Below are 16,106 nucleotides of genomic sequence, written 5' to 3'. Positions count from 1 at the left end.
GCAGATCCCTTGAGGTCAGGAGTTGGAGACCAGCCTGGCCAGCGTGGCAAATCCTGGTCTCTACTGAAAATACAAAAGTTAGTCAGGCATGGTGGCGTGCATTTGTAATCCCAGCTACTCAGGAGGCTGAGGCAGGAGAATCACTTGAACCCAGGAGGCGGAGGTTGCAGTGAGAATGAGAAGAGATCGTGCCATTGCACTCCAGCCTGCGCGACAGAGCGAGACTCCATCTCAAAAAATAATAATAATAAATTAAAAATAAATAAATAAATAAATAAAATAAAGTTTTTATTTTAACAGAGCTAATTCTATTCATGAGGGCTCCACCTTCATGATCTAATTACCTCCCACAGGCCCTACCTCCAGATGTTATCCTATTGAGGATTTAGATATCAACATATGAATTTGAGCAGGAGACATATATTCAGTCCATAACAGTAGGTGTGTTTGACATGCTGAGATGAGAATGGCACTCAGTGGTCTTCCTCCCCAAAACCCATAGTGAAAAACATCAGAAAAATCCAAATTCAATGGCATTCTACAAAAACTCTTGGCAAGTTCTCCTCAAAACTGTCGAGGTCATCAAAAAAAGGACAGTGTGAGAAACTGGCACAGCCCAGGGGAGCCTCAGGAGACTTGAGGACTAAATTCAGTGTGGCATCCTGGGTGGGACCCTGGAAAATGAAAAGAACATTAGGGAGAAAAATAATAAAATGTGGATAAAGTTGTGGAGTTAATAAGAATATGTCAATCATTAGCTGTAATAAATGTAATACTAATATAAGATGCTAACAATAGAAGAACCGAGGACAGGATATATGGGAATTCTCTTTTTGATCTTTACAAATCTAAATTAGTTTTAAAAATTTTTGTAAAGAAATTGAAAATTATTTTTTGTTTATTTACTGAGACAAGGTCTTGCTCTGTCGCCCAGGCTGGAGTGCAATAGTGTGATCACAGCTCACTGCAGCTTCCACCTCCCAGGCTCAAGCAATCCTCCCACCTCAGCCTCCCAAGTAGCTAGGACCACAGGTGCTTGCCACATGTCTAGCTAGTTTTTGCGTTCTTTGTAGAGACTGGGTTTCACCATGTTGCTCATGCTGGTCTCAAACTCCTAGGTTTAAGCAATCCACACGCCTTAGCTTCCCAAAGTGCTGGGAGCCACTGCACCTGGTCTGCTTTAGTTTTTTAAATCTAAAACTATTAAATCTTTTTCTGCAAATCTAAAACTATTCCAAAATGAAAAGTTCATTTAAATCTTACTGAGGCTGGGCATGGTGGCTCACACCTGTAATCCCAGCACTTTGAGAGGCCAAGGTGGGTGGATCACCTGAGGTCAGGAGTTAGAGACCAGCCTGGCCAACATGGTGAAACCTTGTCTCTACTTAAAAATTCAAAAATGTGGCCGGGCGCAGTGGCTCAAGCCTGTAATCCCAGCACTTTGGGAGGCCGAGACAGGCGGATCACGAGGTCAGGAGATCGAGACCATCCTGGCTAACATGGTGAAACCCCATCTCTACTAAAAAATACCAAAAAAAAAAAAAAAAAAAAAAAAAAAACTAGCCAGGCGAGGTGGCGGGCGCCTGTAGCCCCAGCTACTCGGGAGGCTGAGGCAGGAGAATGGTGTAAAGCCAGGAGGCGGAGCTTGCAGTGAGCTGAGATCCGGCTACTGCACTCCAGCCTGGGTGACAGAGTGAGACTCCGTCTCAAAAAAAAAAAAAAAAAAAAAAAAATTCAAAAACGTGCCAGGTATTGTGGTAGGCACCTGTAATCCCAGCTATGTGGGAGGCTGAGGCAGGAGAATTGCTTGAACCTGGGAGGAGGAGGTTGAAGTGAGCCAGGGTCACACCACTGCACTCCAGCCTGGGCGACAGAGAGAGATTCCATCTCAAAAAAAAAAAAAAAAAAGTTTCTTTTAAACTTAGAAAACGTTTTTCATCCATTGGTAGAATGTAGATGATCAGAAGTCACCAATTATCTACAGAGGAAATCGTGGGCCAGAAAGAAAGGTCATCAGCTCAGTCCTCCCCAATAGATGGTGATAGCAGTTAATTTGTTGGTGGCTACTTTGAACTTGGAAGCCAACAGAATCTACATAATAGGGTTTCAAACGCCTTTCAGAACCGATCTTGTATCACAGATGCAGGAAGAGAGCTTAGGTTTTCCTCTTTAGTGTGTCTTCTTTAGGAATGAAATCCTCATTGACACATTAGTGGGTGACTGGTATTTAATGAGAGGCATCAGATTGCTGTGATTGAAGAATTTAAATTCCCCATCAGGGCCGGGAGCAGTGGCTCACACCTATAACTCCCAGCACTTTGGGAGGCCAAGGCAGAAGGATTGCTTGAGCCCAGGAGTTCAAGACCAGTCTGAGCAATACAGCAAAACACTGACTCTTTAAAAAAAAAAAAAAAAAAAAAAAAAGCCCCATCAGGAAAATGCATGCCCAGCTCAGACTCCTCACACAATAAAAATAACACCAGGACTGATCCCCACACTCCTCCAACTTTGCTCCCAAAGACTGCTTCCTGTCTTCTAATCGACTTCGCTCTGCTCCTGAACCCAGGACTCTGTGAACTTCCCTCGGGCTCAAACCTGGGCCCTCTTCTCTTTTTCTGCCCTCTGGCTATTTTTAAAAAGATATTCTCACATTCCTAGGGGATGTCCGCCTCCAAAACTTTGAAGACTATCCCCAATTGTCCTGTTTCCGGTCCAGCCGTCTCTTCTGAGATGCTGGCCTGTCCCCTAATGGCAGGCTTGATGTCCCCTTCAGACTAACTGGATTCAGGGAGCTGCACCCAGCTGGTGTGCCAGGGAAAAGGTAGAGGCATCCTGGGGACTTCTCCTGGAGTCTGGCGCATAAATTCCCCCACAGCGCATCCAGCTGGGCCTGCATCTCCCAGCCCGCAGAGGAACGCTGGTAGTAAAACACAGCAGAACAGACGGCTGCTTTATGGGCCAGAAGAAAACGATTTCCCACCTGAGGCCACTAAAGAATCTAGGGCTCAATTCTCTACTTTCCCTTAGAAAAGGCTTTCCTCCCATCTCAAGTGATCTCATGGGGCCATTAGTACAGACAGAGCAGAGAAATCCCAGGGCCGGGTGGGCTGGTTTTAAAAGAATGTTCTCACTATCTCACCTTGGAATGGAAGGTTCGGCCCAGAGTTACCACCTGCATCCTCCAGATCCCATCAAGCCCAGATTTCAGTCCCACCCATCCATCCCACAGCTAGTTTTCTAGGACCTGCAGTTCAATCAAAAGTAGCTCTCAACCTGGAGGTGGAAGTTGCAGTGCACCGAGATCGCACCACTGCATTCCAGCCTGAGTGACAGAGCAAGACTCCATCTCAAAAAAAAAAAAAAAAAAGTAATTATCTAAGAACTGCCCCTGCACACTGCCATGTTAAGAGTCAATATCAAATGGCTGAAATGAAAAACACAGATAAAATCAAAGTATGTTGGCAAGAACATGGAATAAATGGAAAGTGTGTGCCCTGTTGGTGGGAGTGTTTCTTCATCAGTTTTGGCTGCTATAACAAATTACCATAGACTGGGTGACTTAAACAACCAACATTTATTTCTGATAGTTCTAGAGGCTGGGAAGTTCAAAATCAAGGTGCTGGCAGATCTGGTGTGTGGTAAAGGCCATCTTCCTGATTTTCTGGTGACCATCTTCTCCTGGTACCTTTACATGTCAGAGAGCAGAGAGAAAGGAAGCAAGTTCTCTTGTGTCTCTTCTTATAAGGGCACTAATCCCATCATGAGGGCCCCATCCTCATGACTTCATTACCTTCCAAAGGACACATCTCCAAATACCATCACATAGGGGGTGAGGGTTTCCACATGTGAATTTTGGCTATAGTCTCAGATACTCAGGAGGCTAAGGCAGGAGGATCATTTGAGCCCAAGTGTTCAAGTCCAACCTTGGCAACATAGTGAGACCTTGTCTCTTAAAAAAAAAAAAAGCACTGCATAATATTCCATTGGATGACTATTTCTCAGTTTGTTCAACTATCCCCCATTGATAGACATCCAGTTCTTCACCACTACAAACATATGAGTTGAAACATAAACACTTAGTCCACAGCATATTTATAATTTGCATAGTAGAGTGCAAAGTGGTACAACCATTGGAGGACTGTTTGGCAAGATGTATCTGCTAAAGTTGAACGTGCATGATGAGCCCCATGACCCAGAAACTCTACTTTTCAGTATATACTCAACAGAAATGCCTACATCTATTTAACAAAAGATGCATACAGGTATGTTCATAAAGCAGTTTTCATAATAGCCCCAAGTGGAAATAACCCAAACATTCAGCAACAGTAGATGGATAAATGGTGGCACATTCACACAATGGAATACTAAACAGCAATGAGCATGAATGAACTACAACCACACGCCACCACATGGGTGAATCTTGCAAACAGGATGCTGAGTGAAAGATGCCTGGCATAATTTCATTGACACAAAATTCAAAAGAAGGCAAATCTAATTTATGGAAGCAAAAGTTCGACAAATGGTCAGACTTCAAGGTGGGGAGGGGGATAGTAACTAGAAAAGGATGTGAGGAAGCTCCTGGGGTTTTGGTAATGTTCTACTTCTTGATCCATGTGCTGGCTACATTGGTGAGCTCACCTTGAGAACATCTGTCTCTCCATATACTTGTCTGTGTATATGTTACACTTCAAAATAAAAGTATCTATCTGAAGAGTATGTCTGTATTTATGAGACTCCTTATAGTGTCTTTGACTACTTAGGCTCACAATAAACAAAGCACCATTTTTCAGATTTTTGTCATCCAAATATATCAAGATTTACATTGTGTACAACTGCTTATTATGGCATTGTTTGTAATGGCAAAATAATAACAAAGTAAAAATAAAAGAAACCTCTATGGTCCTTAATAGGATACTGGTAGTTATATCATGGTATACAGCCATGCAAAGGAATACTATGCAGCCATTAAAAAGAATGAATGAATGAGGCCCATCTCTGTGTGCGGACATAGAAGAATGTGAAGACTTATTAGGTGGAAATAGTAGGCTTCAGAACAGTAGGTACAGTATTATGTTCTTTAAAAAGATATAGACACATGCATGCATGCTTATATGTGTACAGGAAACTACTAAGAGGTTACCTAAGATACTGAAACAGAAGTTACCTCTGGAGAATGGAAAAGAAGCATTGGTAAGGCTGGGAAATTTTTATTTTCTTTCTTGTACCATCGTACATTATTTGGATATTTTTAAGCAAGCAAATACTACTCCTTAAAAGTAAATTCTCTGGCCAAATTCAGTGGCTCACACTCAGCATTTTGGGAGGCCAAGATGGGAGGATTGCTTGAGGCCAGGAGTTTGAGACCATCCTGGGTGGCATAGGGGGACTCTGTCTACAAAAAATAAAAATAAAAATAAAATTAAATAGAATTTAAAAATGAATTTTTAAATGTATTCATTTCCTATTGCTGCTGTAACAAATTAGCCACAAACTGAATAAATTTAAACAACATGAACTTATTATCTTTTAGTTTTGGAGGTCAAGAGGGCTGCATTCCTTCAGGAAGCTCTGGGGGAGAATCTGTTCCCTTCTTTGTTCAGCTGCTAGAGGCTGCTTACATTCGTTGGCCTGCGGCCACTTCCCTCAACTTCAAAACCAGCAGCAGAGCATCTTCTCTCCTCTCTGACCTCTACTTCTGGCCTTATATATTCTTTAACTCTGATTCTTCTGCTTTTCTCTCATAAGGACCCTTGTGATTGCACTGAGCCCACCCAAATAATGCACAATAATCTCCCCATCTCAAAATCCTTAACTTAATCACACCTGCAAAGTCTGCTCACCATTCGAGATAACGTACTCATAGGTTCGGGGAATTAGGACATGGACATCTTTGGTGAGCCCATTGTTCAACCTACCACAAATGTATATCAAAGCAATTTAGGTACACATTTTAAAAAATCAGATGTGCAAAAGGGCTTAACATAAGAAGCAGTGGTCTCGGAGGTACCACTTTTAATTCCTTAAATTTTCTGGTTTTAGTTCCTTTGATGGATAGCTCAAGATCTCAAATAATGTTCCTACATTATTTTTTTAATTTACCAATTTTCTAAAACTTTGCTGAGTACATGAGGACTTAGCTTGTCACCCCATTTTCCTTTCCTCTCTCAAAATACTATGTAACATAATGTTTTTTGTTTCTCTATTGGTATGTTTGTAATTTTAGATAATACATTCACACATATTTTGTGCTCTATCAACTGTACCTATGTGACTTCCCTTTACTCACTGTGCGACCTTGGTGGGTCTCTCTGAGCCCAAGTTTCCACATCTAAAAAAGTCATAAATGTGCAGTAGTCTTACTAGCTGGCTGTCCACCGAACCATTTCTCTTTCCACCTGGACACATGGTTGAACTACATTTCCCAGCACCTCTTGCAATTAATTGTGGCCCATGTGACTGAGTTCTGACAAATCCATAAACACCACCTGTATGATCCCCCGCTCGCTCGCTCGCTCTCTCTCTCTCTCTCTCTCTCTCTCCCCCTCCCTCTCCCCATCAGCCAGCTGGATGTTGATATGTTGACACCCAAGGTGACTTGCGATAAATGTGTTGAAGATGGCAGAGCCTCCAGCAGCAGTCTAGGTCCCTGAATGATTGTATGGAGCAGAGCTTCTCCCATCCCCAACTCTGGCATTTGGGCTTTACAAAAGCAGCAATAAACCCATCACAGTCACTGAGATTTGGGGATTTAAACATTAAAGAGGAGCTAGTGTTAGTTTTAATTGGTACAGAAAGTATAGCAACCCATGAGACTGTTGAATTACTTAAATGTATGTAAGTATATTAAGGTTTGTAAATTGCTTAATCTACAGTAAATGCTCAACAAATGGAAACTATTATTATTAGTAACACACTCCTTGGACATCAGGGTTCTCCCCTGCTTTCCCTCCCAGAGCCTTTCTAGTTTGCCCTGTTCAGTTAACTCTTCCTTTCCCTAAGCAAGAAAATATGTGCCTATCAAACACCATAAATAACCAAATAATCTCTCCTTGTTCAGAACTCAGCTCCACAGTTCAATTGGCAACTGATCATGTGGTATTTTCGACTGCTATTTAAATATTTTGCTATCTAATTTCTCCTGGTTTTATGTCTAACATCCCTAAGTAGTTTATAATTGCCTTGAAGGCAGGAAACAGATATTACATGTCTTTGTATCACCCACGGCTCAATGCAGTACTGAGTCGGGCACTTAATATGTATCTGGTGATTTGATTTGAAGTCTCTTGTCACTTAACCTAGTGCTCCAATCTTTTCCCAAGTTATGGGCTGCCCTAGGCTTTTATCATATAGCTCCTTCAATTTATAGCCAGCTGTTAATTATCTCCAGATCCTTGCCGCTGCGCTCCTGTGCATGCTCAGCTGTCCGCACCTTTCACTTTAATTCCTCCTGTTCAGATCCCAGAGTCGCCCGCAAAGGATATCTTGCCCTGTTCTCACTGATGATGGTTCTAAGCTGTCCACTGGGGCTTTGAAAGGTACTTGGGAGGTAAATGAGCCACGAAATGTTAATCCAGGAGGGTGGAAACCCAGGGCAGCAGGAAGTAAGAGAGGACCTTGAGGGCCTCCATTTTGCAGGGTGCTCAAGGGTCAAAGGGAAGGGAGGCCCTGGCAGGTTGAGGTGACCTTTACTGTAGTTAACACTTTGGTGAGTTTCCTTAACAACTTCCCATTTCCGAAGAGCCTGGACATGGTTGAGGTCTTGCAGAGAGCAAGTAGAGAGTGGGGTGGTTTCAAATGAAATAGTCCCTGTCAATCTAACAGTCCAATATTTGTAGTTACATCTCGCTTTGGATTCAGTTGTGGTACCCCCAAGAAAGATATGCTGGCCAGGCGGGGTGGCTCATACCTGTAATCCCAGCACTTTGGGAGGCCAAGGCAAGTGGATCACTTGAGGTCAGGAGTTTGAGACCAGCCTAGTCAACATGGTGAAACCCTGTCTCTTCTAAAAATATAAAAATTAGCCAGGCGTGGTGGTGGGCACCTGTAGTCCCAGCTACTCAGGAGGCTGAGGCAGGAGAATTGCTTAAACCTGGGAGGCGGAGGTTACAGTGAGCCGAGATGGCACCACTGCACTCCAGCCTGGGCGACAGAGCAAGACTCCGTCTCAATAAATAAATAAATAAATAAATAAATAACAAAAAAGATATGCTGAAGCTTTAACTTCCAGGACCTCAAAATGTGATCTTATTTGGAATAGGCTCTTGATAGAGGTAATCAAATTAAAATGAAATCATTAGGGTGGGCTCTAATCCAATATGACTTGTGTCCTTTTAAAAAGGGAAAATTTGGACACAGACGCAGCTACACACAGAGGGGAGGTGATGTGAAGACAGCCATGTGATACTGGAGGCTGAGATTGGACTGATGCAGCTGCCATTCCAGGGATGTGTGAGGCTGCTGGAAGCTAGGAAGATGCAAGGAAGGATTCCACCCAGAGCCTCAAAGGGAGAATGGCCTGTGGGCACCTTGATTTCTGATTTCTAGCCTTCAGGACTGGGAGACAATCCATTTTTGTTGTTTTAAGTAACCCAGTTTGTGGGGATGGGGGGTGGTTAAGAAAGGGTCTCACTCTGTCATCTAGCAGACTGGAGCGCAGTGGTGCAATCATGGCTCACTGCAGCCTCAACCTCCTGGATTGAAGTAATCCTCCAATCTCAGCCTCCTGAGTAGCTGGGACTACAGGCATGTGCCACCACACCCAGCTAAGCTTTTGGTGTTTTGTAGAGATAGCATCTTCCTATGTTGCCCAGGCTAGTCTCGAACTCCTGAGCTCAAGCTACCCTCCTACCTCAGCCTCCCAAAGTGCTGGGATTACAGGCATCAGCTACTGTGCCTGGTCTAGTTTGTGGTATTTTTTATGGCAGCCCAAGAAAACAAATACACTTACTTTCCCTTATCCATGCTTCCTTTCCCATATCCATAAAGGGGCACCTAATTTCAACCTCTCAAGAGTGGGAGGATTTTAGCTGAAATAAAGATTTAAGTTAGCCATGCAAAAGTCAGCTTCTCACTGAGTTTCCAAAATAACTGCAGCTGTTCCAAGTATTCTTTTGAGAGGAAAACCTTTAGAAGTGTTCTCTAGGAGATGGGCTCCCAGGTTGCCAAACCCTTTTCTGGAGGGAATGTTCCAGACTCAGCTCCCTTGGGACTTTCCCTGCTGCCTGTACGAGTCTCAGATGTGCTGAAACCGAAAATCAGATGGTAGTGGCTGCTGATGTTTGGTGCCCAATGGTCTGGATAAATTCTTTTTGTTTCCATTAGAACATTCGGTTTCCCCAATCTATGTGCTCTTGGGAGGTGGGGAGAGAAAATACACTCATTCCATAAATATTTATTGAGGCAGCACTGTATGCCAAGTGCTGTCATTGTGCTTGGGATTTACCAGTAAACAAAACAGACCCAAAAAATTCCCACCTTTATAAACCTTACATCCTAGTGTGGGAAGAGACAGGCAATAAATGAGAACAAAAGTTAATTAGATAGTAGGTTAAGAGATGATAATGGTTATGGGAGAAAATAGAACACAGTTATAATCCAATCTTTATCCATTTTGTTGCTCAAATACTCCCAGCTTTAGTCGTTAGAAATGACTTCAGAATGGCCCCTACATCCTTTGACTATGTCCCTGTATTCGCCTGTTTTCATACTGCTATAAAGAACTGCCCAAGACTGGGTAATTTATAAAGCAAAGAGGTTTAATTGACTCACAGTTTGGCATGGCTTGGGAAGCCTCAGGAAACTTACAATTATGGCAGAAGGCAAAGAGGAAGCAAGGCACCTCTTCACAAGGCAGCAGGAAGGAGAAGTGTGAGCGAAAGGGGAAGAGCCCCTTATAAAACCATCAGATCTTGTGAGAACTCACTCATTATCATGATAACAGCATGGGGGAAACTGCGCCCATGATTCAATTACCTCCACCTGATCTTTTCCTTAACACATGGGGATTACGGGGACTACAATTCAAGATGAGATTTGAATGGGAACACGAAGCCTAACCATATCAGGCCCCATCATTTTCTGAGCACTTCTGCACTCTAGCACCATAGTACATGTGCCAGGTTCATCTTTTACTTCCCCTGCTCAAGACTTGCAATCTCCAAGGAGCTCTAGTTCCTTTTATTGGAAAATGGTATTTGGAAACCAAGATCTGGGTGCTAGATGTCTAGATGTGCTCACTGCTACTGGGATGCCATTGCCTCTAGGCCTTCTGAGAGGACAGAACTAGAACCTTTACATAGGACGATTACTAACAAGTATATACATACAGTCATATTTATTTCTATATTTATGCATCTGTATAAATGTTCAAAACCATGGGTTCATACTGATATTTCTGATTCTCATCCAGCACCACACAGGGTTCATTCTAGCTCTTTCCTTATTTCTAACTTTTTTTTCCAACAGTGAGAACCCTGGCTCTAATTATCCACAATCTGCTTTCCTTTTTGTTCAATCCAAACAGATACATATTGACTAAACAGAGCACAATATTTGTATGCAAGTCTTTTTATCTTTAGCCTTACAATATACAGTCAAAATGCTGTCTTCCAAAGTTGCTTAGTTGTTTTATTCCCCACACGCTTCAGTGGGATTATCTCATTCATTTGTAACACAGGTTCATTTGCTACAGCTTATACGCCATTTGGGGTCTCTCCCACATATCCTGGTTGGTTTTGATGATTTATTTGTTTACTGGGCATGTGAAACATTACTATGGTTCTGACAGTCAAGGCTATACAAAAAGGTGTGCTCGCCAGCATTTGGTATTATATATTTTTTTAATTTTAGCTATCCTAATAGGAGAATAATGGTATCTCATTGTGGCTTTAATCTACATTATCCTAAGAGCTAATGATGTTGAACATCTTTGGTGAATTATCTAATCAGGTCTTTTACAGATTTTCTCGTTGGATTATTTATTATCTTAATGTTGAGTCTAGAGAGGTTATGTGTTTGTGTGTGTGTGTGTATATGTATGTACATATATATATATATATATATATATATATATATATATATATATTCATTCTAGATACAAGTCTTTTGTCCGATACATGAATTGGCAAATGTTTTCTCCCGGTTTGTGGCCTGCCATTTCATTCTCTTAACAAGGTTGCTCATGGATTACAAGTTTTTAATTTTGATGAAGTCCAACTTATTATTTTCCTTTCATGGCTTGTGCTTTTGGTGTAATATCTAAGAAATCTTTACCAAGACCTAGGTTTTCTTTTGTGTTTTCTTCTAAAAGTTTTATAGTTTTGCATTTTATATTTAGATCTATGATTCCTTTGGAGTTAATTTTTGCATACAGCGTTCGGTTTGGGTGAAGGTTTACTTTTTGGCCTATGGATGTCCAATTGTGCCACCAATATTTTTGGGGGGCACTATTCTTTCTCCATGGAGTCGCTTTTGAACCTTTTTCAAGAATCAGTTGCCCATACTTGCATGGATCTATTTCTGGACTCTCTACTCTTTTCCCTGGATTTGTGAGTCTGTTCCTCCAATACCACTGTCTTCATTGCTGTTGTTATTATACGGTAAGTCTTAAAATCAAGTAGTGTGATTTCTCCAACTTTATTCTTCATTTCCAAAATTCTTTTAATGTTTCTAGCTCTTTTCTCTTTAAGAGTACACTTTGGAATCAGCTCGTCTATATTAACAAAAACTCCTGCTGGAACTTTGATAGGAATTATATTAAACATATAAATAACTTTGGAGAGGACTGTCATCTTTGCTGCGTTGAGTCATCCAATCTGTGAATGCAGATTGTCTCTCCTTTGATCCGGGTCTTTGATTTCATAGCACTTCATAGTTTTCAGCACACAGATGCTGTACATGTTTTGTTAAATTTATACCTAAGTGCTGCATCTTTTGGAGCTATTATAAATGGCACTGCATTATTAATTTCAGTTTGCAATTGTTCATTGCTAATTTACAGAAATATGACTGATTTTTGCATGTCAACCTCTCACTGTCTTACTATAATTTGTTATTCTCTTACTATACTACTGGATTCCGTTTATTAATCTTTTATAGAAAAGTTTTGTTTCAATATTCATAGATGAAATTAGCCTGTGAATTTCTTTCTGCTATCTTGTCAGGTCTGGATATTTGTAGCTTCATAAAAATAACTAGGCAGTTTATCTTATTTCTCTCTATGCTCTGGAATTTTGATGAGCTTTGGAATTACCTTATTGAAAGAAACTATGAAGTCCTCTTGGATGACTTCCTCAACTAATTCCATAGTTATCGATCTGTTCAGGTTTTCTATTTCTTCTTGAGTCAGTTTTGGTAATTTGTATTTTTTAAGCTTACTATGGTTTTAAATCAAGTTACTTTTCAAGGGGACTAACGTGAATTGTGTTAAATATGATGTTTTTTATAATTTTTTTCTCCCCTTTATCTTTATGCTGTATAATATCATGCAACAGTTAAAAAGAAAAAGTGAATCTGTATGTGCTAACACAGAAAGATCCACAAGACATAATTTTTAAAAGCACGTTTCAGAAAAACAGAGAATCAATTTTTCAACAGAAAATCTTATTTTGAAATTAGAACTCTGATTTCCATATACAAAATTGATGTAAAGGGGTCTGAAAAGATACCCACGAATACTTGATAGCAGTATCATCTTTAGACTGAAGCCAGAAGGATCCCTGCCTTGGGCTTTGATTTTGGAGGCACCTGCTCCAGTTCCCTCCAGATGCACCGTATCCCACAGGGGTATGCCAGAGGGACATGCCTGTCTGCAGCCACCACCCTCCTCCCAGACCAGGCTTCATGTATCTGGAACCCTAGAATTCCTTCCCAGGGCCTCTGAGGGGCTCACCTCAGGTATGTCCTCGTGGGAATGGAGCGCACCACTGTCGTGACCACTGCTAGGCCCAACTGGTAACTAATGGGTGGCTGTTTAAGGAGGGTGTAGAGGAATTTGAATGTGCAGGTTGGAGTCTCCATACACCGGTGCCTAAGGAGGCCATTGTGATGCAGACAGAGCTGGGTGTGGGAAGGAAAGGGAGGCCTTCCTGCCATATCCTGGCAAGGAACTGGGGGAGAGTCCAGACAGTTTAAATCCAAATCTGGCTTTCCAGCTCATTATGAAGGTATATTTGTCCAGACAGGAGGATAGAACATTTTTATTCAACTGTTCCTTAGCTGGGTTTACAGAAACTATCTAGACATGTGTAGCAATTACATTAAACCTACCCAGCCTCAGCTTGATTGCCCCACCAATGTCACAAGCATGTCTTGTTAATCATGTTACTTCTGGGGAGAGGTTGGGACTTGAGGGGAAACAGGAGAAAAGGGGTGTTGTGGGTTGAATTATAAATTCATTTCTCAAATCCCTAAATCCCAGTACCTCCGAATGTGATTGTATTTGGAGTTATGGCCTTTAAAGGGGTGATTAAGTTAAAATGAGGCCACTAGGGTGGGTCCTAATGCAATCTCAGTTCCCTGCAACCTCTGCCTCCGGGGTTCAAGTGATTCTTGTGCCTCAGCCTCCTGAGCAGCTGGTATTACAAGCACACACCACCACATCTAGCTATTTTTTGTATTTTTAGTAAAGACGAGATTTCCCCACGTTGACTAGGCTGGTCTCGAACTCCTGACCTCAAACGATCCATCTGCCTCAGCCTCCCAACGTGCTGGGATTACTGGCATGAGCCACCGTGCCTGGACATGATGTCCGTATAAGAACAGGAAATCTGGGCACACACAGAGATGTCAGGGGACTTGTGTACAGAGGTACAACCCTGTGAAGAGGCAGCAAAACAGGGGCCATCCACAAGCCAAGGAGAGGCCCCGGAAAAAAACCCAATCTCTATCACAGACTTCAAGTCTCTAGAACTCTGAGAATATAAATTTCTCTTGTTTAAGCCACTTCTCTTGTTAAGTATTTTGTTAGGGCAGTCCTAGCAAACTAATACAGAGGACTTTGGCTTTTTGCTCTATTATTTCTTACTTGACTTTTGTTTCTTATGCACATATATCCATGCATTATTAATGTAATTAAGAAATAACATTTGTGAGAGTAGGTATGAAAACAAAGAAATACATGTTAAGATGTTCTCTTCTCATGCTTATTTTTCTATTCTCATTTCTAATCGTGCCTTCTCCGCCTGTGTGTGTGTGTGTGTGTGTGTGTGTGTGTGTGTGTCCCCCTTGATTAGGCTAGATAGTGGCCTAATCTGTTCCACTATGTAGTTTTTTTCCACTATGGGTCAGCCCTTCAATTGATCAATTCTACTTTTATTTTGTTTTCTGATTCATTAATTTCTGCATGCCTTCATTCTGTTCTTCTTTTCTTAGATCTATTTTATTGCTCATTTTGTATCTTTCTCGGTTGAATGCTTGATTCATTTATCTTTTTCTTTTACTTTTCAGAAATACATGTTTAACTGTTGAATTTTTCCCAGGACTTTTTCCTCCCCCTTCAGCCCCTGGTTCTTTGGACAGATTTGGCAACAGCTTTGTAAGTGATATTAGAAATAGTTGGCTGGGCATAGTGGCTCATGCCTGTAATCCCAGCACTTTGGGAGGCCAATGCAGGTAGATTGTTTGAGCTCAGGGGTTTGATACCAGCCTGGACAATATAGCAAAATCCTGTCTTTACAAAAAATACAAAAATTATTTCCCGAGTATAGTGGCATGCACCTGTAGTCCCAGCTACTTGGGAGGCTGAGTGGGAGGATGTCTTAAGCCCAAGAGGCAGAGGTTACAGTGAGCCATAATTGTGCCACTGCACTCAGCATGGGTGATCGAGTGAGACCCTGTTTCAATCAGTCAATAGAAATAATCGTCTTCAATAATTAAAAACAAGATTTTTATTTAATTTTTTATTTTTCATTTTCCCTTTAGGCGTATTTAATATTTTCCCCCCAGGCCGATCATTCTTAGTGTATGAGCGTGTGTGCACATGTTACTAAGACAATTACCATGTTAAAGAAATATTCAATTTGAAAAAGAAAAAATATATAATTGTTTAATACTGAATTTTCCTTTCAATATGATTTTAGCTCTATCTCATCACTTGACAAATAGTGTTTTCCTTTTTTTCCTCAATCTGGCTTGAACTGGCAATTTTGACTTACTCTTGTTCTTAAATAGAATTGAAAAGGAGGTTTTAAATTTTTCATGTGGTTGAGTTTTTGTCTCATTTCTACTTTTCTTTTAATTTCTGGTTTTATTGCTTGGTGGTCAGAGGCCTCTACTATTTCTATTATGGGGAAAGCTACTAATATTTTCTTTATAGCCATAGTGTATTAGTCCATTTTCACACTGCTATAAAGAAATACCTGAGACTGGGTAATTTATAAAGGAAAGAGGTTTCATTGACTCACAGTTCTGCGAGGCTGGGGAGGCCTTAGGAAACTTACAATCATGGCAGAAGGCGAAGGGGAAGCAAGCTTGGACCTTCTCACATGGTGGCAGGAGAGAGAAGAGTGAGGAGTGAAGGGGGAAGAACTCCTTATAAAACCATCAGATCTTGTGAGAACTCACTATCATAAGAACAGCATGGGGAAAACCGCCCCCATGATCCAATCACCTCCCACCAGCTCTCTCCCCAGACAGGTGGGGGTTATGGGGATTACAATTCAAGACGAGATTTGGGTGGGAACACAAAACCTAACCACAGTTTCGTAGTCAACTTTTATCAATGCTTTCATGGGTGTTTCAATAGGAGGTATATTTTCTCTTCTTTTTTTTTTTTTGGAGATGGAGTCTCACTGTCACCCAGGTTGAAGTGCAGTGGTGTGATCTTGGCTCACTGCAATCTCCACCTCCTGGGTTCAAGCAATTCTCCTGCCTCAGTCTCCCAAGTAGCTGGGATTACGGGCGTATGCCACCACATCCAGTTAATTTTTGTATTTTTAGTAGAGATGGAGTTTCACCATGTTGGCCAAGCTGGTCTCAAACTCCTGACCTCAAGTGATCCACCCACCTAGGCCTCCCAAAGTGCTGGGATTACAGACATGAGCCACTACACCCAACCCAGAGGTGTATTTTCTGATTGAAGGATACACAATGCAATATTATCTCTTACA

Source organism: Macaca thibetana, chromosome 10 (genome assembly GCF_024542745.1).
Source record: "Macaca thibetana thibetana isolate TM-01 chromosome 10, ASM2454274v1, whole genome shotgun sequence".
Classification (NCBI taxonomy): Eukaryota; Metazoa; Chordata; class Mammalia; order Primates; family Cercopithecidae; genus Macaca; species Macaca thibetana.
Note: the sequence above shows the minus strand (reverse complement) of the source record.